The sequence below is a fragment of the Coenobita brevimanus genome, chromosome 86, assembly GCF_032717465.1.
Source record: "Coenobita brevimanus isolate Jiangsu-jjx chromosome 86, ASM3271746v2, whole genome shotgun sequence".
Lineage (NCBI taxonomy): Eukaryota > Metazoa > Arthropoda > Malacostraca > Decapoda > Coenobitidae > Coenobita > Coenobita brevimanus.
In genome coordinates this window covers 22,711,273-22,738,397 of record NC_137039.1, presented here as the reverse complement: position 1 = coordinate 22,738,397, position 27,125 = coordinate 22,711,273, and the positions used below count along the sequence as shown (strand labels likewise).

Sequence of the window (27,125 nt, the reverse complement as noted above, 5' to 3'; positions counted from 1 at the left end):
GTAATTGCCAAACTCCTCTTCTCACACACGGGACTTTCACCCTACCGTTCCCGCCAGAATTCCGAGCGAACTGTTGTCAGAATGCTTCAGCCCAACGCACAGTTTTATTTCATTTTATTTCCTCCCCTATTTTTCCCTCTCCGCTCTTAATGGACGCTTTTGCTATCCGGGTAAACTATTTTCCGTTTTTTAGATGTCCGGGATGATTGAAGCTTCTTGGTATCTATTTTATTTTTCTCCAGGTGCCTCTCTGCCTCTACCTCTCCCCCTCACACACTCCAAAAATTCATCAAAACTTTTTCCAGCCTTCCCATTAAGCGAGGTAATGGCCTTTTTTAATTGGCTTCCGAAAATAAATGTGAATTAATTTGTTCCCTCGGCACTCGACCGCTCACACTGTAAACAAAGCCCTGGTGGTACCGTCTCTCACCAAGTACGGTTTCTCTTGACACAAAAGTACAAGTTCTCTTCACACAACCTCCAGCCCTGGAATTGTAAGTAGATTAGTCTTGTTAGTAAGTTAGTAAAGGCTTGGAAAACAGTATGGTTAGTAATATTAATACAAGCTAGGAGGTAAGTGTTGTTAGTAATGTTCGTATAAGCATCGAAAAGAAATCGAGTCTGAAATGAATTACTGGGTGACATAATGACAACACCATGCAATGTGACTCTGTGATAAGAGTGTGAAAATACATGATCTCAATATCGTAATGTAATAATAATAATGATGATGATAATAATAATAATAATCTATGTTGTTACTGCGGGAAAATGTTACACCAGACAATCATCATCATTACCAACGTCATCAACATCATCATCACCATCGTCACCATCATCACCATCAATACCTTTATCACGCCATGCCTTATCCTTCATCCCTAAACTAGATAACAGGTCTGGCGATAACAAGGATAAAACAAATACTGCCATCGTTAGTAAAGGGGTTAATGAACGTAGGTATCAATCTCTGCAATAATGATAAATAAATAAATACTGGCGGGAATAATGAAAATACAACAAGAGGGAGCATTCAGAGAGTGCAACCCCCGAGGCCAACATCTGGTCTAAGGAACTTTTGCGCTTGCCCTTTGACCTGACCCTCGCCCACAATCGGGTCCCTTCATGCTTGCTGTACCCTGAATCCTTCCACACAGTTTGGTCGAAATGGGATAAAAGCTGTTTAAGTAGACCCTGGCCTTTGACCTATTCTCCCCCCGTAAGATCATACCTGTTTTAGTTAGCAGTATTTTATTTACACACACACACACACACACACACACACACACACACACACACACACACACACACACACACAGGGGTGGCAACTTTCGCCTTGCTTCGTGAACTTGAATTGACTGTTCTAAAAATCGCAACCAAATCGTCGATGCCTTGCCATCCCACCAAAGTCTCGTATAAATCAGATCAAAACTGTTTAGGCTAACCCTGCCACGTAACTCTGGCCTTTGAAATGTTGTTCTCTTGAGCAGTAGGTCAATCCCTTGGCTTATCATCGACCCTTCAATCAGGTTTGCTTAAAATCCGATCAATGTTTTTTAGTTATTGTGTTCGCACGCGAGCACGCACACACACGTGCTCGTTTGCCTACTGAGAGAGAGAGAGAGAGAGAGAGAGAGAGAGAGAGAGAGAGAGAGAGAGAGAGAGAGAGAGAGAGAGAGAGAGTTAAACAAGAAATCGGTAATTCTCTCTCAAGTCTTTCACTCCTGCCTGTCTGCAATTAACGTTCACATGGGCTGGAGGTCTCAGGGGTTTTGCAGGATTTGCACCACATTCCTTATTTATCTATCTATTTATTTACCTATCTATCTATCTATCTACCTGTCTATCTACCTATTTATTTATCTACCTATCTATCTATCTATTAATCTACCCATCTACCAATTTATTTACTTATCTTCAAACATCTTACTTCCTTGCATACCAAGAATCTCTTTTTTTCGACTACGAAGCCGTCACACATCTCATCAACTTCAGATGGACGCCTCAAATAATAACGTCAGCAGGAAAGAAAAAATAAAACAAAATAAAACCACTACAGAACGTATTAAAGGAGAAAGATATAGCTCCCATTTTGCCTTACCCCGGGAGAGCCCTTACTAGGGGGAAAAAAGTCTCCAATAAAGTAGAAAAAAGAAAGAAATATAAAGAAAACGTCGTAGTACTGAAGAGAGAGAGAGAGAGAGAGAGAGAGAGAGAGAGAGAGAGAGAGAGAGAGAGACTCATTTACCCCTTCAGTCCGACCACGTCTTTTTTAAAATCTAATTCTTACTACTACCAGACGAACCTCTACAACTTACTGCAAGACGGTTCACACACACACACACACACACACACACACACACACACACACACACACACACACACACACACACACACACACACGTCTCCCTTACCTGACACTCGTCATGCTAAACGGGTTAATCAAAGGTACAATGTCAACTTCCTTTTTCCACGCTGTCCACTTCAGTACTCTCTCCCCCCCCCCTCTCTCTCTCTATGTATGTATGTGTATATCTATGCATGTATGTATGTATGTATCTATCAATCTATTTATCTATCTTTTGCTCCTGGGTGATACGGATGACAGCGTTCTTTACATCAACCCCGTGAATACTATCTATCTATCTACAGCCAGACGCCTTAATCCCGTAAGGGGTGGCCACAGACAAATCGCCTCCATATCGCTTTGTCTCCCCCCAGCCCACACCTCTCTCTCTCATGTACATACAATGCCCCTCAGTCGTTTTCATGCAGCGTAGGTTAATATTTCGTAGTAACTTCCTTTCGTAGTAACTATCTTACGCTTCTCTTATCCCCCTCAACAGAATCTCTCCCGCCCCCCCCCCTCTCTCTCTCTATTTATATATTCTTGGAACTGTGTGACAATTTTTAAAACTTTCTGTGTGATCTCTTGCACTCATTCATCGTCGCATGGATTTTCTAGATTCAATATAAATCGCTAAGTAGTGGTCTTCATTATTATTATTATTATTATTATTATTATTATGATGATGATGATGATGATGATGATGGTGTTTTTATTACTATTATTATTATTACTGAAGTAGTGATTTTATTATTATTATTATTATTATATTATTATTATGGTGGTGGTGTTTTTATTATTATCATTATTATACTGGTGGTGTTTTATTGTTATTATTATTATTATTATTATTATTATTATTCTGCTCCCCCCACACGATTTAATTCAGTACAAGAAAATCCTCTGATATACGATGGGTTAATGTAGGCCAAGTCCAACGCTTTTAGTCTGCTAAGTCTCCCCTAAGCTGGATATAATAGTCCAAAGTTGGTACGAAGAAAACGAAAACAAAAACATCAGTACCAAGACATATTCCAATCGGCTTTCTTCCACATCTCTCTCTCTCTCTCTCTCGGGCATTTAATCTATCCTTCACCAACCCCTTCACTACGAGAGGCCTTCCCTGAGCTGAATAACACCGTCTATTGGTACTCTGACTCAAATACAAAACAAGTCCTCGTGTTGAAGGGGTGAACGATTCAATACGGTACAGTCATCGCTAAAAATCATGGATGTTTCAAAATATTAGTTTTTTTTTTTTCTTCCACTCAACACTCGCTATGAACGGGACTAAAAGGCAATATCGGCTTTTCAGGTAAGGAGAAAATTTTAGCTGTCGATTTTTCTGTACTTGTTTGAGGACGTGAGTGCTTTACTACGCTGTCTTCGTTTGATTTGATGTTAATGGTAAATACTTGAATCAGCTTGCGATTGTGTGTGTGTGTGTGTGTGTGTGTGTGTGTGTGTGTGTGTGTGTGTGTGTGTGTGTGTGTGTGTGTGTGTGTGTGTGTTTTAATGTACTGGTAATATGCTACCTTCAATAACCTCATCAATACAAAGGGCTCTCTTGCAGACTGATCAAAATTCGTCTAATGGCACCGAAATATAACCCCCCCCCAAAAAAAAAAAAAAAATGGAGGAGCGTCATCGCAGTGAGGGAGTAAAGAGAAAAAAAAGCGTTAAAAAATGCATGGAGATTTAATATATAACGTCTATCTTCATCCTCCACGCAGCCCACCTGTGCACAACACCCCAGTTCCCGCCACTACACTGCTCCCACTATATATATGTAGATAGATAGATAGATAGATAGAGAGAGAGAGAGATTATCGAGGCGAAGATGCACTTGACAGGTTGGTGATGTTTGGTTGAATGCAACAAATACCTGAGGAAGAAATTTGCATTTGGTAAATAAGTTTCGATTCACATCATTACCTGATATTTGAAATACAACGACGTTATTCGGACGTGCTGCATTCAGCCAATCATCACCAACCAGTCAAATGCATCTTCGCCTCGATGAAAAAAAAAAAAAAAAGAGTGAGTCCCTCCCGTCATCCTTTTCACTTCTCTATTTCCATACCATCCTCTTTAACTACTATATTACGACTACTTCCAACCTTAATCCGTTCCACTTGTTCCCGACACTTCAGTACCTTCGTCATCACTATACTATTTGTCGCCCCTCCCTCTCCTCCGACCTCATTCCATTTCACGTATACCAACCACGTCAACACCCCCGTCCAAACTAATGATACTATGACCCTTCGTCCATTCTCGTCGCGTCCCATTTGCCCAAACCAACTCATTCCAACCCTCTTCTTCCCTACCCTACGAGAAATCCCCCTAAGTTACACAAAATCATCTGGTCGTACAGTGAATAAAACGATAAAGCTGCCAATAAATTGAACGCGCTAACGGAGACTGTTTCTAGGCTCTTCCCTACATGAGATCTCATCTGGCTGGAGGAAATATGAGACTAAAGACCTTAACGTACTACAATATCTCTCCCCACTACGTCTTATTTCCACAATGATTTATATATTTTCACTCTCCACTCAGTATCACCGCATTAAGGATGGCCAAAACAACTTAGTCCATCCTTCTCATATACCAACCTCCATCCTGTTGTCCAAATCTTCGTTCTTTTTACTTTATTCACCCATCAAGTCTGCCTCCAAACACACTCTTTATTATCCTTTCATTCTCCACGCATTCCACACGACCAAACCACCTCATAACAGCCCTTGTAACTACTGTATTCTAATTACGTTTACCTTCATCCTGCTTTGCACATATTTGTTAGCCACTCAATTTCCACGCGTACTACACACCTCAACTACTTCATAATATTCCTCGTGAGTACTGTACCCCTATTAATTCTGTTTCTCTTCATCTGGACTAATTAATCTATGTATTTTATTTATTTATTTACTTATTTATTGCTAGCCACACATCTCCCACAAGTTCCATTTGTCCAGACATTTCCAAACACTCCTCGTAACTACTGTACTAAACTGCATTATGTGTATCTCTACAGACACAACAAAACAAAATCCCAGACGAGAAGCCTTCCCATTCTTTCCCGCAATTACCATCTGCTTTGTCACTCGCAGAGGACAGAGCGGTGGCATTAGAACAAGTGGATCTGCTAAAGAATGGACAGCTTGTCTGAGGTATAATTCGTTCAGCTTATCTTGATGGAGATTACCTTGCTCTTCCGTACCGCACTGGCACCGACAGTGCTATGACCTAATTCTGTTTTTATTAATTTGGATTTTTTTTTTTTTTGGTGCTAGCCACGCATCTCCCACACCAGAATTAATTGAGGTACAATCTCTTCAGAATTAATGGGGTACTATAGCGCTGCTTCGTGACCAGCACCATACCCTGGCGTTAATCTCCTGTCTCAGCTCAGCATTCACGACGGCGGGATGGCAAGTTTAGGTCAAGGAGATAAAGTACAATACTGTAATGGACCTGCCGCGTCTGGAAGGTTGGCTCGTGCCGTTCAACGTTGTAACGACTTCTGCTGGCAAACCTACCCAGCCGGTGTAGAGGAGCAGCCCTCAGAGCGGAGGTAACTACAGCTGACGGATCCCCCCTTCCTCAAAAAAAAAAAAAAAAAAAAAAAAAAAAAAAAAAACCGCGGGGAGGGGGAGAGGCTTCTATTGAGCGCCCATTCCTCTGACACTGAACCATCACTTCACAGTACCATCTGCAATCACCACCAGGCTATCACCCACCCACATCATCTCACATCCACCACCAACAATACTCTGTCCACTTTAACTTGGCCTAAAACTACCACTGCTCCATCTTTAACAATAAGCTGTGGCAAAAGATTAACATTAGAATATGGTGACAGTCACGAAGCAGTGCCAAGAAAAGGAAGTAAGGCTGCAGTATTGTGTTATTCATCCACTGTGCTACTGGAAATATAGCAGCACAATTAACAAAACCTGGGCCAAGCCACAGTATAAGAACTGATGGTATTGGACACCGCAGGGAGCACCAACCCCTCTGTTCACCCATCAGGGTTACACCGTCGCCTTCCCTCTCTTGCATGCTCGACCTGGATGGCGCTGAGAGGGGCGTCATATCCCATGGGTGTGATAAAGTGTTAAGGAAAGTGATATGTTGTTTGAAAGGACGCGCGTTCGATCACAGGCTGGGGAATGGAACAGTCTGATTATTTGTATTTTGCCTAAACAAACTTCACTCTTCTATACGACCCATCAGCATCTCATATGAACACCGCCGCCAGTACCATCACACGGGTCCTCAGCGAGACAGCCCTACCGTGTACACAATAAGGACGGTACTTATTAGCGCCGAAGTGACGACATGTAAAGGTTTATGGCACATGACTAATGCTGGCCATCAGGCAACGAATTATTGAGTCCATGCTTGGGGTCAGATAAATGAAGAAAAAAAAAAGTAACATCTATCTTCTGCAGGAGCGGCCTTCTCTTACCATGATATTGCCATTGTTTTTATATTTAAGGTTCTTTTGTAATATATTTGCATTTCTCCTATTTGTAATCTTCCCAACAGCTAACCCACTAACAATATCTATCTATCAATCTACGAGTATCTATCTATTTATCTATGGTCGGACGTATTAAATCAATCTACACGCGTACTACACAATCTACCCAGTTCATTTATTCCCATGTACTTAGCCTACTCCCAGTAAATCTAAATTCCACATCCACTTTGACCACATTCCTTCCCTCCCACCGACACAAACTGACAACACAACAACGGGTGATCAGTATTGCAATTCTCTCACGACATGAATATCCAAACCACCTCACACCACATTAACCTCCACTTACAGCGCACTCCATTTTCATTCCTTTCCACCGACACCACCACAGCCGACGGGAATGAAAAGGATATGAAAGAGAGAGAGAGAGAGAGAGAGAGAGAGAGAGAGAGAGAGAGAGCAATACGTCTGTTGCTGTTTGCTTTCCTTTGTACTTTGTATTGCTTTGTAGCACTACCCCTCATTGCAATTAAATCCAACTACGTGTTGTCAAAATTTTTTCACAACAACAACAGCAACAACGCCACTGACACAACAGCCATTTTCAGAAAAAGCTGAAGGTGGGAGGCACTACTATCTTTTCCAACAAATCGCCATCGACACAACAGACAGAGGAAACATTAAAAACAGGTCATAGGATTTCAGTTCTCTCCACGCCAAAATTATTCACCAAACTCCCTCACTATATTCCCCGTCACTACTCTTGTTACGTTTCCCTCCACTTCCACACTGTCGTCATTTTTCCCCAGCAACAACAACGACATTCCCAGCAACACAAGGGCAAGGCAAACAAAAAAGTGTTGGGGGTGAAAAGTATTATCCTTTTCCGTCATCAGCATTTTCACGGCAGAAGCGCATCAGTGGTGAACAAAGCAGCTGTAATGAGCTTTGTCGCCCACACACGCTGACAACCACACCACTACATCCCCACCACCACCCTTCCATCTCCACCAGCCTTTCGTCTCCACCTCCACTCTGCTTCCACCACCACCACCACCCTTCCATTTCCACCTCCACCCTGCCTCCACAACTACCACCACCACCACCATTCTGCCTCCTCCACCATCATACTGTAACTACCACTATTATCCTAACACTACCACCATCCTGCCGCCACCGCCACCCACCACCACCACCACCATCCTGCCACCCACTACCATTGTCCTGCCTCCATCAACACCATTTTCCTGCCTCCACTTCCACCACCACCACCACCACCACCACTCTCTTGCCATTACCACCATTCGCCAGCCATCACCATCACCATCACCATCACCGCTTCACTGAACTGTCCCTCCGTACCAATCAAGGGGAATAAACCTGTGGACTTAAACCGTTTTGTTTGGGATGGCAGCACTTGAGTCGTCTTGTATACTGAATAGCCACCGCCTCCCTCCCGTGCCCTGCCCACTCCACCGGCCTTCACTGTCGCTGTAATTATTAGTGCAAATATTGTCCTTAGTAATTATTACGACTCGAAATTGCACATAGTGTCACACTGGATTGCATATTTTTTTTTTCAGGCAATACGTTAATAGATTCATGTGCGTCTGCAAAACTCTCTCATTTTCACAACCATCGCTCCCCAGGCGTGCGACACTTTTCTGGTTGACTTGTACCAGACAAATTATCGCCAAGGACTGGGAGCTTGTCTTTGGCCTCATGTTCTCAGCTTTAATGACAGAATCCACGAACACCATGGAGTTTTGCACACAGTTCAGGACACCCTGTAAACCCATTCAGTAAGGCTGCAACAGCATTATACCCTTCAGCCCGATGACGTCATTTTACGGGTATTATATTCTCGCTAACTCGTGACACTTTTACCCAGATGGTCATAATTTTCGAACCGGAAGTGATTGCCACAGCCTTCAACAATACCTTTACTACCAGGGGAATTTCCTATAACCCTATAACTGAATACAACCACGTGGCAGCAGCAACAATATATTACCAATGAGGTAAGTATCTCCCTACACTCTTCTGACCAAACAAAATATAGTAACAGAAAACTAACCTCCTCATTGACATCAGGCTTTTTCTATTTCTTTTCCCTACCGACAAACGATCTTATCTAAATTAGTATCATGTCGTCTGGGTACCTGTATCGCAAGACGCCAGGTAGATGTGAGTAAGGTGAACTGATCTTGCTCTTGTTGTTGGAGAAAAAATAAAATAAACTTCCATGGCATTCAAACTACCAATCCTTCTGCACCCATTTTCACCATCTTTACTCTCATGGCCCCTCCCCACTTCCCCACCCCATTCCAGCTGATCTCACCCATTTCTTCGTCCCCCACGCCCATTCCAGCTCATCCCACCCATTTCCTTATCACCTGACACATCCTTTCTTGGAGGATATTTTGAAACACGTCTTCATTGCCCTCAAACCACTAATCCTACAACGTGCATTTTCACGAGGTATATTTTCTTGCAGCAGTCCCACGCCCCACTATATTTCCAGTCCACCCCATCCACTGCTTCCCTCACCACGCCAAATTCCTTACCCCTTTTATTTTACCCTTGCCATCCCCGAGTATATTCATTTAACTGGGAAAATATATCTCACAGTGGAGGGTTCAGAGGGGAAACTCCTGTCAGTGTGATGGCCTCTCATTTACACCCACACCAGTAATAGCACGAAGGGTATTATGTGTGTGTGTGTGTGTGTGTGTGTGTGTGTGTGTGTGTGTGTGTGTGTGTGTGTGTGTGTGTGTGTGTGTGTGTGTGTGTGAACAAAATTAAACAGTTTTTATCCCATTTTAACAACTTGGCAGAAGAGTAGGTCAAAGGTCAAGGTCACACGATACGATTAACTTATAGAGCTTTGATCTTACTTAGACTAAACTTGGTGGAAAGGATGAGGGTTACGTAAGAATGAAGGGAGTCGAGTTTGAGAACACTCAGTCAAACTTCAAGGTCACAAAACAAGGTCAAAGTTCGACCCGCGCGTTTGAGTGTGAACTACGGTACTTAACGAATTGATCTGATTTGGACCTGACGTGGTACAAAGGGTCGAATGTTAGCCAAGTGCTTAACCCTCTTCATTGTTGTTAGGAAAAATAGGTCATAAGGTTAACATCACTTGGCAAGGTCAAGGCAAATGGATTTCATTAGATTTAGGTCAAACTTAAGGTAAGGTTTCGGGGTAAGGCAAGGAAAAAGGAAATCGATTTTAAAAACTATCTGTTGAAGGAAATAGATTTAAAAAACTTTCTGTCCAAGGTCAACAACACAGGGCACGTTGGACCCTGTAACTCAAACTATTTTATCAGGTTCGCACTAAACTTGGTGGAAGGCTTGAGAGTCGGCCAAGGATGAAGAAATCTGTTGTAACTACACAGGCCAATGATCAAGGTCACGGGCAGGGTCATCTCAAACAGTTCTGATCCCATCTGAATCAAATTTCGTGGAAGGCTGATGATCAGGCAAGAACAGAGTAATTCGATACTGAGAACAATCAGTTCAATGTTAAGAGTACATGGCAGAGTCAAATATTGAGCCTCCCAGACCATGTGCTGGGTGCGGCGTGCACCCTTTAAGTGCTTCCTCTTGTTTTGTTTTATTACTGCAACCCCCAGGTGATTTTGTCTGTCATAAGAAATCACTGGCACTGACAGGGTTAACCATTTCACTTGGTACCCATGGACGGTGTTATCCACCTTATGACAGACCGCTATTCGAGTAACTTTCAACTAGAAAAATCCTCCCAAAAGTGAACAGAGAAATCAGGAAACAGGAAGGACAAAATTAAAACAGACGTCATGGAATTCAATGGGATATGCCATTCAGTATGATGGCATTTCATTTTCGTTGCCTCCAAATCACTGATACTGGAAAGGTTAACAGTCGGGCTCCTATGACTCATCTACTGAATAAAGTCGTCTTGTTAGGTAAATAAAATCCTAAAGCCGACGCCAACATGAGACACCTAATGGTAAATACTCCTGCTCCTATGACTCACCTTGAACTGAATAAAATCGCCTGGCACTAGATAAAATATTACGTTATATCTGACGCGTCCATGAATTACCCCTTCAGGCACAGGACGTCATTTTTATTCCACTTTTGCTACAAGTCTGTATGAGTACGGCACTGTATTTGAAATTTAGGGGAGAGTCTGCTTGTAGAGTATTTAAAAATGGATGAATATAACCCCTCCTCTTCTAAAAGTATATCTTGAAAGCGAAAAACCAGGAATCCAGTACAAAAATACATCACTGGCTTAACCTGCTCATGGTCGGGATAACTCTAGTGCTCTCTTCCTGGTAACGTGCAACGATATCAATCACCTAGCAATGAGTCACAATGGCCGCGGGGGTAATACTTTCACCGGTAGCTATTTTATGGTAAAAAAAAAAATAAATAAATAAATAAAAAATCCAGTATGCTAGATCCGAAATAATTAACCCCTTCAGTCCAATGCTGTATTTTTCATTTTATGCCTCCTATTTCCAGGCATGTTAATTCAGCTTTGGAGAAACATTGCATACTGGACAGGATATATCGTTCATTTGGCTCAGCACGAGAGGCCCCACAGCACCATCAACACGTCCACAGGCAGGAAAAAAGACACTAGTAAAGCAGGATATCAGACGTAGAATTTTAATAGACGCGATATTCCACTAAATTCATCTACAGGCATCGATACTATACCAGTAAACCACGACACTGGACTCGGGGGTTTAACAGCGCCTGAAATTATTACCCAACACACCAGGGCTAACACCTCTTGACCCCCCAGCCTCACCCGGACGCAGTTTAATACATGCAGCAACAGCCAGAATGCGTTTGGAGGAGGGTGCACCCCAAAATTTACCAGCCTCACTGCATGTCGATACCTCCGCCAAAATGAAGGGGGGAAGAGAGAGAGAGAGAGAGAGAGAGAGAGAGAGAGATTACCGGTATATAAATGCGGGACTTCAGTACTGGACAAATCGATATAGATAGATAGATGGATAGACAGATAGATAGATCGATAGATAGACAGGTAGATAGGTAGGTAGGTAGGCAGACAGATGGAAAGATAAATCGATAAATAGATAAACGCAGAAAGATAGAATTACAAATACAACCAACAAAAGAATGCGTCTCTCTCTCTCTCTCTCTCTCTCAGGCAGCTTCACATAACGTCGATAATCCATAAATCTATACCGTCTGTCTGCCTGTCCTCTGTCTGTCACTGCCTGGCTCTCCCTTTCTCTCTCCTCTATCAGTACATTTTGTCTGTCTGTCTCTCTACAATCTATTACCCATCTATCTATCTATCTACCTAGCTATCAATTAACTATCTATCTATCTATCTACCTTTCTATCTATCTGCCTGTCAATCAATCTAGTCATCTATCTATCTATCTACCTAGCTGTCTATCAATTAACTATCTATCTATCTATCTACCTTTCTATCTATCTGCCTGTCAATCAATCTAGTCATCTATCTATCTATCTGTGTCAATCTAACAACCCATCCTCCCAATGCCTATCTATGTCAATTTATCTATCAATCCTCCTATCTATCTACTCACCTGTCTATTTATGCACCCACCTGTCTACCTATCTATCAACCTGCCTATCTATCTATTCATCTACCCTCCTATCTATCTATCTATCCATCTACCTACCCATCTGCCTATCTATCTATCGACCCACCTGCCTATCTATCTATCGACCCATCTGCCTATCTATCTACCCATCTATCTATCTATCTACCCATCTGCCTATCTATCTATCTATCTATCTACCCAACAATCTTCCTATCTATCTACCCATCTGCCAATCTATCTATCCATCTGCCTACCTATCTATCTATCTACCCAACTGCCTATCTATCTACCCATCTGCCCATCTATCTACCCATCTGCCTATCTATCTACCCGTCTATCTATCTATCTACCCATCTGTCTATCTATCTACCTATCTACCCATCTGCCTATCTATCTATCCATCTGTCTATCTATCTATCACCTGACCGTCAGCAAGTTCATCTCCTCATCAATATTCCTCCTCCTCGAACCATTTTATCTATCCAGCACTTTATCTATCTATTCACCTATCTATCTACTGTCTATCTATCTATCTATCCACCAGCTATCTATCTCCATCTACCTCTACCCACGTATAATTCTGTATCGACCATTTTTCTATCTATCGAGTTATGCCAATCTATCAATATGTGTATCTACCCAATCTATCTGTGTCAATGTATCTATCTATCTATCTATTTACGAAACTTAATCTACGTACACCTATCCATCTACTTTTCTATCACTTTCTGTCTACGTATTTGTATATCTATCTATCCATCTGTCTATCTATCTGCATCTGACCATCTGTCTATCAATCTATCTATCCATCTGTATCTATTTGTATCTATCCATCTGTCTATCTATCCGTCTATCTATTTATCCGTCTGTCTACCAAGCCCGGCACAGGTAAAGCCTTTCGCTGCTGAAAAAATGTGAGCTGTATTTTATAAACTGATTCTCTCTCTCTCTCTCTCTCTCTCTCTCTCTCTCTCTCTCTCTCTCAGGCTTCATTCGTCAATACTGCTGCACTGCCCTACCATCATATTTCTCTCTCTCTCTCTCTCTCTCTCTCGTATCTCCTCGATTTTACTGGCTTCCTTCCTTCTTTCTTTCCTTCCTTCTTTCTCTAACACTGCCTACTTACCAACCTTAAAAATACTAACACACTTCCGCCTTCTACTAACCTACCTACCAACACATACATAACAACCCTCCCTCCCTCCCTACCTACTTACCTACCTACCTACCCATCTATCTACCCTCATCCTTACCAACTTCCTATCCCACTGATCAATCTACTTCCTCCCTACCCACGTACCTACCCACCTATCTCTACCCTTGCCATCCTCCCTTCCTACCTGCTGACTATCCTACCAATCTACCCGACAATACGCCTACCTACCTACCAGCCTACTTACCCTTACCACTCTCCCTCCCTTCCTACTGACTTATTCTATCTACCTACCTACAAATCCCCCTCCCCCTTTCCCACTTACCTACCTACCCACCTACCTACCTACACTCTTACCACCCTGCATTTCTACTTACTATCCTACCTACCCACCCATCTGACAACCTGCTTACCTGCATCTCGGCCTGCCTGCCTGCCTGCCTTTCTACCTACCTACCTACCCGCCTGCCCAATTACTTCCCTACCTACCTACCAGCTTGCCTACCTACCTACCAACGTACTACCTGCCTATTTACCTCACCCTGCCTCTGCCTCTTCTATGACGCTAGAAACAGATATAGATAGTGACGTCACAATTCTCTCTCTCTCTCTCTGTATGAGAGAGAGAGAGAGAGAGAGAGAGAGAGAGAGAGAGAGAGAGAGAGAGAGAGAGAGAGAGAGAGAGAGAGAGAGAGAGAGAGAGCATTTAAAGGACAATGGAGGAGGACAGGAACTGAGGACGGAAGGAGGCAGGGAGGGGGAGGAGGAAGGAAGGAAGGAAGGAAGGAAGGAAGGAAGGAAGGAAGGGAGGGAACGGAAGGAACGGAACGGAAAAGAAAGGAAAGAAAGGGAAGGATAATGAAGGAAGAAAGAGGGATAGAGTAAGGAAGGAAGGAAGGAAGGATGGGTGGAAGGAAGGGTAAGAAGGGAGCGAAGGAGAGAAAGGAGGGGCGAGGGACGAAACATTTAGGCAAAGAATAATAAGAACGATGGGAGGGAGGGAGGAAGGAGGGCGGAAAGAAAGAAGGATAGAAAAGGAGGGAAGGATGAGAGAACACAAAAGGAGCGATGGAAGAAGGAGTAGGAAGGTAGGGAGTGAGGGAGGCTTAGGAAGTGAGAGAGGTAGGAAGGGACTGGGAGGAAAAGGGGGATAGGAAATGAGGGAGGAAGGGAAGGACAGAAGAGGACGGAGGGAGGGAAGGATGGGAAATGAGAGAGGTAGGAAGGGATACGGAGAGAGAGAGGGATAGGGAAGCAGGAAGGGAAAAAGGATAGGAAAGGAGAAAGGAAATGGGAGAGGCAGGGACAGGAAAGGAGGGAGAGAGAGAGAGAGAGAGAGAGAGAGAGAGAGAGAGAGAGAGAGAGAGAAAAGGTGAAGTATGGAAGAAAAAAAGAGAAGAGGAAGGAATGAGGGAAGGAAGGATGGAAGAAACGATGAAAGGATGGAAGGAGGAGAGCAAGAAAAAGGGAAAGGCAGCAGGAAGAAGAAATAAATAAAGGAAATGGAGTGAAGGAAGAACGAACAGGATGGGAGACCAAAGGAGAACAAACGAAGGAAGAAAGAAAGAGTGAAAGAAGGAGAGAAACAAGGGAGAAAGAAAATGAATGAGGAAGAGGGAGAGAAACAACGGAGAAAGAAAATGAATGAATGGGAAAAAATGATAAAGTTGGTGGACAGACTGAAGGAAATGAAGGAGATGTAATAGAGAGGAAGAGATTATGGGAAGGAGGAAGGAAGGAAGGAAGGAAGGAAGGAATTATGGGAAGGAGGAAGGAAGGAAGGAAGGAATTATGGGAAGGAGGAAGGAAGGAAGGAAGGAATTATGGGAAGGAGGAAGGAAAGAAGGAATTATGGGAAGGAGGAGGAAGGAAGGAAGGAATTATGGGAAGGAGGAGGATGGAAAGAGGGAATTATGGGGAGGAAGAGGAAGAAAGGAAGGAATTATGGGAAGGAGGAGGAAGGAAGGAAGGAATTATGGGAAGGAGGAAGGAAGGAAGAAATTATGGGAAGAAGGGGGAAGGAAGAAAGATATTATGGGAAGGAGGAAGGAAGGAAGGAAGGAATTATGGGGAGGAGGAGGAAGGAAGGAAGGAAGGAATGAATTATAGAAAGGAGGAGGAAGGATGGAAGGAATTACAGGAAGAAAGAGGAAGGAAGGAAGGAATTATGGGAAGAAGAAAGGAAGGAAGTCTGGGGAGAATGATGGAGGGATGGGAAGAAACTAAAGAACAAAAGAATGAAGGAAGGTAAGAAGGAAGGAAGTTGAGAGAGATGGAAGGAAAGACGAAAGGCTAAATGGATGGATAATGAGGGGATATATCAGGGAGAAAAAAAAGGAAGGGAGATGAAGATAAAGGAGATGCAAGACAGGAAGGAAAGGAAAGACAGAGGAGATGGAGAAGGGAAGAAATATATCAGAAGGAAGGAAGGAAACAAAGATAAAGGAGGTGAAGGACAGGAACGAAAAAGAAAAAGACGAGGAATAAAGAAGAAATGGATAAAACGACGAAAAGGGAGAGGAAAAACCGAAGAAAAAAAATAAAAGGACGTAAGTATGTAAGGAAGGAAGGAAAAGGAAAGAAGAAATGAATGGAAAGGTGGAAAGGATGGAAAGAATAAGGAAGGAAGGAAGGGTTAAAAAATGAAGGAAGGAAGGAAGCGAAAAGGAGAACACTAAATATAAAGAAGGAAGGAAATCTGAAGATAGGATGTAAGGAAGGAAAGAAAGGAGAAAGAGAGAGAGAGAGAGAGAGAGAGAGAGAGAGAGAGAGAGAGAGAAAATACACCGCAATAGGTCAAAGGTGAAATCCTGACCCTACAAACAAACCAGGTTTTATCTGCTTAGCTGTCAGGCCCTAATTATCTGTCTGTCTGTTTATACTGCATGTCTATCTACGTCCCTATGTATCTATCAGACTGTCTATCTGTATGCCTGTTTATCTAGGTCTATCCATCTATCTACGTCTGTCTACCCACCCCTATGACTGATACATATTGTACCTACATACAGTACATACATACGAAGTGGAGGTACGCAGTAATACCAGACAAATGAAGTTACTGTTATTATTATTATTATTATTATTATTATTATTATTACCTCCGCCAAGGAGATTATGTTATCACCCCTGTCCGTTTGTTTGTTTGTTGGTTGGTTGGTTTGTGAGCAAGATTACACAAAAACTACTGGACGGATTTCCACGAAACTTGGTAGAAGAATGGGCCTTGGCTTAGAATAGACTCCATTATATTTAGGTGCGCATCCGGATACAGGTGCGGATCCAGGATTTTTTTTTTTTTTTTTACTTTCTTTCACATTGCGGGCTATGGTGTTTTTCGACATTTTCGTAAATTTATCAGTGAATATTGCATGGATCTTGATGAGAAAAATCAGGTCTATATGGGATGTTGTTATGTAGGAATGTGTACAGTTTGTATCAACCTATTATTCTTCCATAATGCAGATTATGAAATGATATGCACTGTTTTGTTGGCTGTTACAGTGAGTTAAAAAATTATGATTAATTGTTATGGGTAGTTTAAAATTATGGTGTTACAACTTATAGGGTTATGAGTTTGATACTGGATTAGACGTGACTGAATTAAAAGGAACTGCATTTTGGGCCTTGGCGGAGGTATGCGCTCTACTGAGTGCCATTCTAGCTATTATTATTATTATTACGTAAATATGGAGTAAGACGTGAACAAATTATTATTATTAATATTATTATTATTATGGAGGGAGGGAGAGGGAGGGGTAGACCGAGGATGAGGTGGAGGGATGGAGTTGAGAGGTATATGAGGGGGGGGTGAGTTGGGGGGAGGGTAGTCAAATGGTTGGTGACAGAGTGACTTGGAGGCGTTTTGTCTGCGGCCACCCTTTGCGGGATTAGGGCGTCGGGCTATAGATAGATAGATAGATTATTAGTATCATTATTATTATTGACTATCGGAAAAGTTTATGTGAAGCTACAGAATGTGGTGAATGTTTTTGGCGTATCAGATAGAGCCAGGATTCCGGGGGCTTGAATGATAAGTGAACTGACGCGTGGTCCACTGCACTGGGCAAACATGGGCTGTTTGGACGTTGCTACTCCTCACCCTGCCCTGGGGTGGGAATGGAGGTCCGGATGATGATGATGATGATGATGATGATGATGATGATTATCTTACAGTAGGCTACCGTTGTCCTAGTTATACAGCACTAGATCTTGGAGTAGTATTCAACATCCTCTTATCGTCCTGTTTTTCCCGTTTATGGATGACGTTGGGTGGTCTCCATAACACAAGAATGTACGAAGGTGGAAGAGTTAGGCTGGTAATCTCGTTGGTTAAGGAAGCTCCCTAAAACCTCTTCCTCAGCGATTTATTTTTGGATAGGGCTGGTTAATATCCTTTTGTATGTTATTTATGCAGAGGATGGCGATATTATAATGACTTAAGTAATACAGAGGAGGACCGCAAGGTAAAAAATAAACAGCTTAGGAAAAGGTGTCAGGGAGCACAGTTTATTTCTAACTTCACTGATATGCCTACATACGCCTATCAGAGTCAATCCGTTGTCTATTAGGTGTAAAAATAAATAAATAAATAAGTAAATGTTCTATATATATGTTCAAAGTAAACATAATTTGTGATGTGATTCTCCGCTCATAATTCATCCCACCTCGTCCCCTGTCAGTGACCACGCCTCATCTTCCATATCTCGCTTCCTTACACACTGGTTTACATCATGCCAGTGAGAGTTGAGAATCCATAATAATTATAATAATAATAATAATAATAATAATAATAATAATCGCCACCACCACCACCACCACCACCACCACCACCACCATCATCATCATCATCATCACCACCATCATCATTACCATGATCATCATCGTCATCGCAATAATAATAATAATAATAATAATAATAAACTCGCAAATTCAAATTAACGCATTCTCTGATCAAGTTAACGGCTTTAACGAACATTCAGCGACCATTATGAAATTCACGCGTTTCAATTTATCCCAGAGTAACGGCACTCAGTTCAATTGGCCCAATTAGCTCTTAATGATGGAAAACTATCTATTACCGAGCAGATAATGATATATAACCGAAATGAGCGGGTTTGGCCGGGATTGTGAGGGTTTGGGCGTACTGGATATATTCTCCCGGTGAGCAAGTGTGTGTGGGCGTGCTAAGGAGGGTCTGAGTGGGTAAGTACGGAGTTTGGGCGTGCTTAGGAGAGTTCGGGGGTGCTTTGGAGGGTCTGAGTGGGCATGTGTGGGTTTGGGCGTGCATAGGAGAGTTTGGGCGTGCACAGAAGGGTTTGGGAGTGCATAGGAGAGTTCGGGCGTGCTTAAGAGAATTCGGGCGTGCTTAAGAATGTTCGGGCGTGCTTCAGAGTGTTCGGGCGTGTAGGTGTAGCTTTGAGTGTATCGTGTATATTCAGTAGTAGGTGTGCAAGTGGGGAGGGGCATGTGAGGGAGGATTAGGGAATGTAAGTGAGGACTGGGCGTGCAAGGGCAGGTGCGGGCGTGCAAGGGCAGGTGAGGGCGTGCATTTATGAGTTTGGGCGTACACGGAAGGGTTTGCCAGTTTAATTATGGCTTTGGGTGTATATAATTCAAGCAGAGATGTGCAAGGGAGTTTGGCTGTGTAATTACTGATGTGGGTGTACAATGCAGAAGTTGGTCTGAGTATACACTAGAGCGAAGGGTTTGGGTGTTGGGTGTATAAGGGAGGGTTTGGGTGTATAAGGAGGGATCTGGGTGTATAAGGGAGGGTTTGGGTGTATAAGGGAGGGTTTGGGTGTATAAGGGAGGGTCTGGGTGTATAAGGGAGGGTTTGGGTGTATAAGGGAGGGTTTGGGTGTATAAGGGAGGGTTTAGGTGTATAAGGGAGGGTTTGGGTGTATAAGGGAGGGTTTAGGTGTATAAGGGAGGGTTTGGGTGTATAAGGAGGGATCTGGGTGTATAAGGGAGAATCTGGGTGTATAAGGGAGGGTTTGGGTGTATAAGGGAGGGTTTAGGTGTATAAGAGAGGGTCTGGGTGTATAAGGGAGGGTTTGGGTGTATAAGGGAGGGTCTGGGTGTATAAGGGAGGGTTTGGGTGTATAAGGGAGGGTTTGGGTGTATAAGGGAGGGTTCGGAGTTTAACCCCTTCACCCCGATGACGTACTGTTTAGCTTATTTGTTACCTTCAGACGATTTGACTTAGGATAGACACACACACACACACACACACACACACACACACACACACACACACACACACACACACACAAACTGTTACACGGTCAGCATGTGTGTACACGAATAAATTAACGCAACTGAACAGGCCATTGGGTACATGACGGGAATATGTAGTGTCTGGCAAGCTATCTGGGCGTGTTGAATTGGGCGTAACTGGGCGTAAAAAGGATCGCACTGGGCGTAATTGGGCGTAAAAGGATCGAATTCGGCATATATGGGATCGTATCGGGCGTATTTAGGAGTAAAAGGGTCGTACTGGGAGTATTTGGGCGTAAAAGGGATCATATTGGGCGTATTTGTGCGGAAAAGGATCGTATCAGGCGTATACGGGATCCTATTGGACGAACTTAGGGGTAAGAGGATCGTATTGGGCGTACTTGCGAGTATAAGTGATCGTATGGGCGTATTTAGGAGTAAAAGGATCGTGCTGGGCGAATTTGGCCGTAAAATGGATCGTATTGGGCGTATTTGGGCGTAAAAAGGATCATCTTGGGCGTTATTCCTTGCGCTTGGGCGTACTCGTTGACCCTTTCAGTGCGATGACGTCTTCTAACCCCTTCAATCCGGTGACGTAGTTTCAAATTTACTCGTGGTATCATCAGACGATTCTATACTCTTTTCTCTCAAACTTGGCCTAAAATCGCCATCTTTCCCTTCTGAGTGTTGAGTTATAACAATACAATAAGATCAGGCTGTGGTAGTCACGAAGAAGTGCTATGGGAACAGTCGTAACGCCGTAGTTCTGGCCTTTTTCTGTCACTGCACTATGTCAAACAAGATGCGCAAGGACGACAATGTGGATCAAGTTAAGAGAAAAGAACTCCAGCAGCTTTGAAGGAATTGTACGAATCTGAGAAGTTAGATTTAGCCTTCATTAACCCCTTCACTTATCACGGTGGTCTCCTAAACTAAAAACAGATATAGAACAACAAAAATAAACTGCAAAAAAAGATGTCACCGAATTGGAGGGATTAATCCAGCATACACTGTACACTCTTCTTATATCGCCAGGCTATTGTTTTTTGTTTAGCAGTGAGTTTTCTATACTTCTTTTACTCTAATCTGGCCTAAAATTGCCATCTCTCAATCTTTACTGCTCAACTGTAACAATAGGTAAACACTAGAAGATATTGCCAGTCACGAAGAGGTGCCATGGAAACTCTGTAAAACGGTTGTAGTGTCTCTCTTCTGCCACTGAACTACGTGAAATAATAAGGTACAAAAGGACGAAATTCAAGGCCACGTTAAAGTGAAGAGTATAGTGTAAGGGTTAAATACAGCCTTCAATAAACCATTCACTTTTATTACCGGTACTTATTTTTATTCTTATTACTCCTGTTTTCAATCGATTTTTTCACCTCAGGATACACTTTTCCAACGGGAGGGGTTAGGTACAGTCGTCACTAAACACATCAATACAAGAGGGTATTCTGGGGTTACATAAAATGGCAGGAATGAACTATACATCCTAGTGGTGCCAAGACTAACTTGCTCACTGCAAGAGATCTCCCTTAAGCTGAAAAAAATCGTCTGGAGGTTGCATGAATGAAATGACAAGAGGTCGCCGTACTGAAGGAGAAGTTTGGCTACGTGCACTACACTCACTGGACTCGACCTAACAATGTCATTATTCTTGAATATCAGACAATGTAACTGATTAACACTAGATTACTTTGCTAGCTACGAAGAAACGTTATGGAAAAGATGTAGAGTCCTAGACTGGTCTTTTTCTGCCACTGAGCTACCTTAAAGAAGAACGATAATCTGGACCAAGTTAAGGTGGAATAACTACAGAACGAGGTTTGAACGTAATAGCCTTTTCACTACGATGACAACTTCTCCCCAACTACATGAATCCGGTATTATATATATATATATATATATATATATATATATATATATATATATATATATATATATATATATGCACACCTTTTCATTACCAGACGTCTTTCCTAAGATGAACAAAAAAAGCCACCACGAGGCGGCAAGAATGAACTAATCTAGTAAGTCATTGGAGTGATGAGGTTATGGACGATCAACTGGATGTGTGTTGATGAAACTTCTTATTTTTAATTCTTTTCATCTTTTTGACAATTTTCCTGATTGGGAAATAGTTTTCGAACTGACGGGGTAAGATATAGCGTTCATTATCCCCTACAATATGACCGCCCTCGTCAAATTTGAATACAATCGTCTGGAAGCAGCAAAAAGTTAAAAATACGCCTCCGGATTCAAAGGACCGGTGGAGACAGCTTCAGACGCCTCCACTGCCCGGATTCACAAACACACACTTACGATCAATAGCTGCTCGGAACTGTGATTCTGTTTTTGCAGCGAGGCCACAGAGAGGAGCGTTCAGAAGCCGGGATTAACTGTTTTCGTAATATGGACCAGGTAAGGAGACTTCACAGAATACCCTTGTCTACAGTCCCTCCAGTAAAACACAGGTCTTATTAACAAATGGAAATTATCGCAGTTTATATCTCTTTCCTGCAGTGATATTATAGGAGAGGAGAGTGTTTAGGCGTATAAGAGTGTGTCTGGGTGTACACTCGCACCAGAAAGCATCGGTGCAGACTATGTGTTAAATATTATGACACACGGAACAAAGGAAACTGGAAATTGCGGTTCTGTCCTCCCACACGCAGGCATCTCTGACGATAAATGACTGCTATATCAGATACCTCTTGTGTCCTTCATAATGAGTAGGGAATGGCCGTAAATGTTATAATATATACAGGTATTAACGGGCTATCACTGCCACATGGTCGAATCATTCCGGATGGCATCGGACCCACAGTGCACCGATACTTTCTGATGCGGGTGTACAAGAGTGAATTTGGGCGTGCTACTGAAGAGTTTGGGTGCACCAGCTTAGGCCTCAGGCTTGCTGCTGTTGAACATGGCCGTAACAGAGCAAGTTTGGGCGTAGCAGCTGTTCATGAGGTGCAGAATTATGCAACGAGAGACCCTGTCAGCCTAGGCTGGATATGAAGGTCGGACGTGCACGACAGGATGTGGGCGTATAAACACCGAATTTGGCCGTACAGGGACATTTGGGGGTGCAGGAGTGGGTCTGGGTGTGCATGAGTGGGTTTTCGTGTACACGAGTGGGTACGGGCGTTCCAGTACAAAAGCTGAGTGTACTAGCGTTGGGTTTGGGTGTACTAGTGTAGGGTTTGGGTGTACTAGTGTAGGGTTTGGGTGTACTAGTGTAGGGTTTGGGTGTACTAGTGTAGGGTTTGGGTGTACTAGTGTAGGGTTTGGGTGTACTAGTGTAGGGTTTGGGTGTACTAGTGTAGGGTTTGGGTGTACTAGTGTAGGGTTTGGGTATACTAGTGTAGGGTTTGGGTGTACTAGTGTAGGGTTTGGGCGTACAAGTGGAGGCTTAGGCGTACCGGAATAGGGTGTGAGAGAGCTACTTTAAGGCCTGAGCACAGCGTTGTTTACGGGGTGCAGAGTTAGGCAATGAGGGACCAAGTTCGGCCAGGCTGGACATGAAGGTCGGACGTGCACGACAAGATGGAAGGGAATAAACAATGAGTCTGGATGTACAAAAAGGGGTCTGGGGGTGTAGGAGTGTGTTTGGGTGTACATTAAAGGGCATAGGTGTATACGAGTGGGTTTTGGTGTACATGAATGGGCTTGGGCAAACACGGGTGGGTTTGGGTGTGCATGAATGAGTTTCGACGCACGTGAGTGGGTTCGGATGTAAATCAGTTTTTGGGGGTGCACAAGACTCACAAAGGTTGGGGATACAAGAGCGTGTGTGGACGTCCTTCAGTAAGCCTAACGGGTTTTTATGGGATACAAATTAGGGCAGAGACGGCCGCATTTTTAACCCCGGAACCACAAGGGGTCACTACCTGAATATACTCGTCTGTTGGTGTCAGGAATGAAACAGACGTCATCGTACTGAATATGACACAAGGAGGCTACTACCAACCCTTCACTACGAGACGTCTACCCTAGAAAAGAAAAAAGAAAAACTGTGTGGGTGAAAAAAAAAAAAAAGGGTAAATAAAAAACTTAAAACACTGAGGGCACAGGTGTAGGCAATCCCCCAATTCATTACGGTGAATTATGGCACAACTGTGAGCCTCAGATGACGTTAGCCTGCATGCTACGTTACACACCATATTTTGCAGCACGGCACAATAATCACACACACTCTAACAATGCAATACTTCAAAATTAATCCTTCGACTCCGGAATCTTCTAATTTTTTCTTGCCACCTCCAGACGACTTTATGCAGATTCTGGGGAGATGTGTCATGGTGAAAGATTAAACACAGGCAATATTTAACCTCTCCAGTTCGAAAAATTGCTCCAAAACTGAAAAATAAATGCGAGGAATAAAAAGAACAGAGTAAAAAAAAAAAAAATACCACACATGGGAGGATTCGTCGCACTTCTTCCTTAGCCATTTATTTTGCATATTACGGTACACCTTAACATTCTCCTGTACGTTATTTATATCGCTTTTAATATCGACATGGTTTAACTCCACAACTTACTAGATCTTAAGGTGCACCGTGCAGAATAAATCACTAAGGAAGAGGTGTTGGGAAATTTTCAAAAGCCACTCAGAATACGCCTCTTACTCACATCAAGGGGAATAAACACTGGGATTGGCCTACATCTTCCACATCCCCACCCTTAGCCTAACTCTTCAGTACAATGGCGTAAGGCTTCGTTACATTCGTGCTGGCTCCTCACGATTTCATTCACCTGGGATAGATGTAGCCTTAATTAACCTCCTTCACACCTTGATGTCTCCCTCCCACCTGAAGGAAATCGTCTGAAGGCAGGAGGAAGAAGGTCACTGACAGGCCACTGAGTTTAGGGGATGAATTTACTCCCGTCAGAGGGGTTATTTCTAAGCTGAATAAAATCGTCCGGGGGTTGCAAGGATATAAAATGGAGGTCTTCGTGCTGATGGAGTTATGGGTCACTGTTATTAACCCCTTTACTATAATGAATCTTTAATACGCTGAATAAAATCGTCTGACGGATGCATGAATTATAAACAGCAAAGGGTTGTCGTGCTGAAGGGATAGTCGTGCTGAGGGGGTAGTCGTGCTGAGGGGGTAGTCGTGCTGAAGGGATAGTGCTGAAGGGGAAGTCGTGCTGAAGGGGTAGTCGTGCTGAAGGGGTAGTCATGCTGAGGGGGTAGTCGTGCTGAAGGGGTAGTCATGCTGAGGGGGTAGTCATGCTGAAGGGGTAGTGGTGCTGAAGGGGTAGTCATGCTGAAGGGGTAGTTATGCTGAAGGGGTAGTCATGCTGAGGGTGTTAATATAAGGCCACTACAGCAAACCCCTTCACAACGATGGATCAAAGCTGCAGCAATGAGTGAGAAAGACGTAACCATATCGTGTGTGTGTGTGTGTGTGTGTGTGTGTGTGTGTGTGTGTGTGTGTGTGTGTGTGTGTGTGTGTGTGTGTGTGTGTGTGGACGATTTTCCAGCTCAGGGCTAGATATTTTCAACTATGTCTACATACACTTGGTTTATACTATTTCCTCCATCTGTGTGTGTGTGTGTGTGTGTGTGTGTGTGTGTGTGTGTGTGTGTGTGTGTGTGTGTGTGTGTGTGTGTGTGAGAGAGAGAGAGAGAGAGAAACGTACTCTGTGTTTAACCCCTCCACACACAGAGGCGCATGTTGTACCTTACTTCAACCACCCCAGACGGTTGTATTCTATTCAGGAAGGGTTTGTAGCAGCAAAGGAGCATATTAGGACCACACCAAACCCCTCCCTGCTTCAAAACGTCTCCCCTGATCTACATAAAACCGTCTGAAGATAAAAAAACAGAATAAAGAAAAAAACAAAGGCTGCATTCGGGATGGTGTTTTAATCCCTTCAGTCTAACGATTTATATTTACCTTGCTATCTAGACTTTTTTTTCATTTTTTTGGACTAGAGGGGTTATATAAAGCCTCCACTAACCCCTACTATACTCAAAATTTCCCCAAATATTAATGGAATCGTCTGTAGGAACCCCCCCCCCTCTCTCTCTCTCTCTCTCCCTCTCTCTCTCTCTCTCGAGGAAAAGCGAAATACGTCCTCGTAGTGAAGCGTTACACAATAGGGTCGTGCGTGGCCAAGTTAGGTCAGCTCTCTCTCTCTCTCTCTCTCTCTCTCTCTCTCTCTCTCTCTCTCTCTCTCTCGAACGTGCACCGCAGGATGTGGCGTAAAGGTCTGGGCGTGACAGTGGGTCTGGCCGTGATAGTGGGTTTGGGTGTGATAAGTGGGTTTGGGAGTGATAGTGGGTTTGGGCGTGATAAGTGGATTTGGATGTGATAAGTGGGTCTGGGCGTGAAAAGTGGATCTGAATGTGATAAGTGGGTTTGGGCGTGATGAGTGAGTTTGGGCGTGATAGTGGGTTTGGGCGTGATAGTGGGTTTGGGCGTGATGAGTGAGTTTGGGCGTGATAGTGGGTTTGGGTGTGATACATGGGTTTGGGCGTGATAGTGGGTTTGGGCGTGATGAGTGAGTTTGGGCGTGATAGTGGGTTTGGGTGTGATACGTGAGTTTGGGCGTGATAGTGGGTTTGGGCGTGATGAGTGAGTTTGGGCGTGATAGTGGGTTTGGGCGTGATAGTGGGTTTGGGTGTGATACGTGGGTTTGGGCGTGATGAGTGGATTTGGGCGTGATAAGTGGGTTTGGGTGCGATAAGTGGGTTCCAACGTGAAGGAATGGGTCCATGTAGAGCAAGACAGTTTGGGAGGGCAAGGGTGAAGGGCGGGCAAGGGTGAAGGGCGTGCAAGGGTGGTCTGGACGTGCATGAGTGAGTTTGGGAGGACATTACTAGGTTAGGGTGTGCAGGGGGTAGCTCAGGTGTGCATGGGTGGAATGACAGCGTGAAGGGTGTGGGCTGAATGTACGAGGGTGAGCTGGGGCGTGCAGGGGTAAGTTTAGGCGTGCATGGGTGGGTGTAGGTGTGTACGGGAGGGTTTGGGCGTGCATGAGTGGGTTTGGGTGCGTCGTGGTGGATTTGGACGTGCAAGGGTGGGTTAGGTTATGGTGTAGGAGGATGGGTGGGAGATACCAGGCGTGGGGCGGCGGTGAGGTGGTCGGACGTGGAGTGTCGGGCGTGGAGTGGGGTGGACGTGTGGCTTCAGTGGCGGCACCCGGGACACTGCCTGCCTCACCCTGCCTTCTCCCTCCTGCCTGCTTCACCCTGCCTTCTCCCTCCTGCCTGCCCTATTCCTGCCTTCTCCCTCTTGCCTGCCCTATTCTTGCCTGTCTCACCCTGCTGCCACCCTGTTTGTCTCACCCATTCTT

At 43.7% G+C, this 27,125-nt stretch overlaps 1 long non-coding RNA gene across 1 annotated transcript; it reads right to left on the bottom strand.

The window, feature by feature from the left end:
• Positions 1–226: 226 nt before the first annotated feature.
• On the bottom strand, positions 227–26,965 carry LOC145410722 (uncharacterized). Its single transcript, XR_013899307.1, has 2 exons — positions 26,890–26,965; positions 227–486 (listed from the first exon to the last, which is right to left on the bottom strand). It is a non-coding gene; the product is annotated as an uncharacterized LOC145410722 (long non-coding RNA).
• Positions 26,966–27,125: the final 160 nt, after the last annotated feature.